The sequence below is a fragment of the Brassica napus genome, unplaced genomic scaffold (genome assembly GCF_020379485.1).
Source record: "Brassica napus cultivar Da-Ae unplaced genomic scaffold, Da-Ae ScsIHWf_2924;HRSCAF=3709, whole genome shotgun sequence".
Taxonomy (NCBI): Eukaryota; Viridiplantae; Streptophyta; class Magnoliopsida; order Brassicales; family Brassicaceae; genus Brassica; species Brassica napus.
Window position 1 is genome coordinate 20,001 of NW_026016173.1, and position 4,112 is coordinate 24,112.

Sequence of the window (4,112 nt, forward strand, 5' to 3'; positions counted from 1 at the left end):
ATCTCCTTATAATCTGTTCCTTTGATCTATGTGAGTACCTTGTGTAACAAGCTATATCTAATGCTGTTAATATGAAGACATGGACACTCTAGGTCACGTGATCATGTGTCTTCTCTCACGGTTTCTTTATCTCACAAGATCCATTTATTTCACTGGTTTTGCGGATGGCGTTTCTGTATATGTTCATGGCCAATACGCTCATCTCTCTTTAGATACTTTGAACCTCCACGTTTTTCTTTCTATTCTTTATAATCTTTATGATTCTATGATTGTATGATGAGTACTCATTCGTGGGTTCATGATCCTCGCTTATCTCTTTATGTTCAAGTGCTATTCTCTTATGCATCTTTATATTACATTCATGTGTGTGTTGACACCTTCATGTGGTTCCATTATGTTCCAGACATGATCTGATCACTTTGAGATTTCATTATCCAGGACCCTTGTTACCTAGTAGTTTGGCGTCCCAAGACTACTTGGTTTGGTACCTTAGATGTGTAGCTGGCCAGCCTTATCTCTATGTCTGGTACGGTTTCTCTTATCATGAACTCGGATCTGTCTATGCACCTTTCTCTTTTCTTTCTATCCGAGGTTCTTTTATCTTTATGGAACACTTGGTCTATCTTGTATAGACTCTGTAGCAACTTGATTATGTCTCTTCTAGGACGTTTCATTTGGTGCTAAGCTGGTTATGACTTAATCATTCTTTTCGGGTCGGTGTCTGGGCATGTCGATTAGCTTCTCAATTGGATAGATTTGTATAATCTTTCTTTTGGACGTCTTAAATCATATTCTCTGGTCCGAGGATCTTGCCAAGACAATGGTGGTTAAAACCATTCTTATCATTCCTTTACTCTTTCTTTATCCAGCTTATAATCTTTCTCCTTTAATGTTTGGATAGTCGGATGCTTTTGGTCATGCAATCCGTACCTGGCCTTTATACAATCACCCATGTTTTGGCTCAAAGTCTCTTTGAATTCGTGGAGAAAGTGTTACTCCTATCCAACATATATTCCCAAATCCTCTTATGAGGTTCCATCTTAGACGGCACACATATGTATGTGGTGGTTTATTTCAATGAACTCTTAAGATGGTGTATGTCTGGTTTTAATGACCCGTATTCATTCTTTAGATGGGAATATCTATGCTCACTTATATGGCCTGATGCATACTATCATTCTGTACATGTAAATTCATAATGTCCCCAAGCTTGTAGGTAATGGCCGAACCTCTTTTATAGGTAATGGCCTTTCCGGCCGGTTATGGCCTTTGCGGCCAGGCTGTTGTCTCTCATGGTCTCTTCGGCTTCTTTGGCCGAGTCATGGACTATGTGCGGCCCAGGCTGCACTATGAGACCAAGTCACGGCCAAGTCATGGCCAAGTCGTGGCTAACCTGTTTATAGGTGATAGCCTCTTTGGTTTGGCCGTTTGTATCATGGTCTCTCTTTGGCCGGGTAATGGCCCTTTATGGCCGAGTAATGGCCAAGCCATATAACATGGTCTTTAGACCATAGTACACGAACTTGTAGTATTGATCATGGGTTTATCCTCTCTCCCCCTCATGACCATACTATAAGGTCGTGGTGCTTTGGGATAATTAAGCCTAATGAGTTTCCCTTTGTGTACATGTTACACAACGTGAGATCTTTACGGGATAACTTTGTGCCTTTTGCATCAAGTTTAAACTTTAGGATGGCTAATCCTATCTTGCCATATAGTGTAATTTCGTGGGCTATGTCATGATAGTCACCACCTCTCTTGCCTTTCTTCATACTGATCTTGTAGCATAGTTTAAATCAGTAGAGATCATTGGTATAGTATCGATCACTTTCTTATAAGGTCTTAGGCGATTTTTTTTTTCTTTCAAAATCAGAAGGAACTTGTTTCCTTTCTTGCCCATTGTTTCTATTTGGAAACCATTCATTATAACTCAATGGGTCATACATTCTTTTGGGTGTATATTAATGCCTTTGAGGCAAATGCCTTTAGCCATAGTTTCTTACTATGCTTACTATACCCATTCACGATTTCTTACTTGGTTTTATGCCCTTTAGGCAATACTTTAAAACATTCATATGTTCAGGTAAGATCAGGCAAGATTCAATAAACTTAAAACCAATTCCTTTGTATATAAAATCGTGAATGATCCTTAGGTTAAAACACAATTGCAATCATAAAGCAATAAGACTAGTCGTATCGAAAATTTGGTCTTTTTCATGGCTGCTACTCCGGCTGGTCTAGCATCACTGATTTTCATCAGGAGCTTGTTGTTTGCCTCGGCCAGAAGCAGACATGCGATCAGATCAGTATAAGTGGTGAAGCCTTTTATTCTATACTGTTGTTGCAGTATGACTTTCGACACATGGAATGTGGAATACGTCTTCTCTAGTAACTCTTTCTTGGTTACTATTTCACCACAAAGTCTCAGCATTGAGACTGTCTTAAACAAGACTGAGTTGTACTCATCCATGACTTTGTAATCCAAGAATCTTAGATTCTTCTAGTCATTTATAGCCTTTGGAAGCAACACCGTTTTATGGTGGTAATTTCTATGCTGTGAAGCATACCCAAAGTCTAGTGGATTTTCCATTAATGATGTACGATCCTTTTAGACCTTCAATGAGATGATGGAATATTGTACCAATTCATTCTCATTGTTGTCCTTGGTGATTGTATCACCAAGTCCCTTTTCGATATCTAAGTCACATTGTCATTTAATATTTAGGTTCACATGTTGTCATGTAGCCGCATGATATTTAACAAGCTCGGCCACAACAAGTCCTTACGCATCTATGAAAACAATCGATCATGGTGTGAGTCAGGTCACACGGTCATGTCTGGTGATGCTTAGACCTCACGACCATCTTATGTGGATACAGCAATCTTAGAGATTGGTTCATGATACAGCCGTTTATATATCCAATCCGGATATAAGGGCCATACGTCTTTGCAATATAATGCCTTTATACTTTCACGATTATTATGTGATACAACGATCTTAAGGATCGATCAGATGCAGTCCGGGTCATGTGACTATCCGGATTCTAGGCTATCCAGCCACTTAGATATGTATTAAGCCACACGCTTTGTAATGTGATGCTTTAGATCACACGACCATTAGTGATACAGCGATCTTAAGATCGGTTCATGAGATATGCAAACAAGGTCGCATGATCATTCAGATATGATGTCTCTCAGACATACGGTCATATATTGTGATGCCTTAAGCTTCACGGTTTTATTGTGATGTCCTAAGGATTGGATCATTATGCAATCCGGTTCTATAACCATGAGCTAAGGCCATACGGCTAAATTGGGTAGGGGAAAAAGTGTTTTGAATCTAAAGGTGAAGATAGATATAGATTTTAAGGAAAAGGATCAAAGAGACATGATTGAAGGAGTAGGTACAGGCGAATCGGATGACTGAAAGGAGTCGGATCATTAAAAAATGCAGAGCAGGAGCGCAAATAACCATAACAAGTGAGCAATGGATACTAGGGTCTCATCGAAAGCTTCATAGAGATCTATGGAATGGTCCGATTGGGATACGATTTGTGAGGTGGACCAAGCGGATAAAGGCGAAGATGACGAGAACAAGTGGATATCATTTATGAATAAAGGGAAGAGGGAAGGAGGCGGATCAAGACGTTGAGCGACGTGTGAGTCTCTTATAACCATCCGAATGCTAGGCCATACGGCCATATACAATAGGGGATTATAAGTGTTTTCAATCCGATTGCATGGTTGTACATCTATTAGGTAATCTAGCAACCAACTCTCATTCGATAACAAAAACTTTTCAATCCTTTAAAGTTTAAGGTTTCAAGGCCTTTATGTGATTTTAAAATTCGAATTTCTGATCAATCAAAACACTCAAGTTTCAATTAAAAACCGATTTTACTAATTTAGGGTTTTTAGGGGATTTCAAATACTTTTATCTTTGATCAAGGGGATTTAATTTGCGATTCAAAAACCTTTTAAAGGCTCTGATTTAATTGATCAATTGATCAATCTCTTTCTTAGGTTTAGATGCGAACTATAGAGCTTGATTTACTCATAGGGTTTGATCTATTATCCTATGGCTTCATTTTTAGAGATTATCTTTTAGGTTC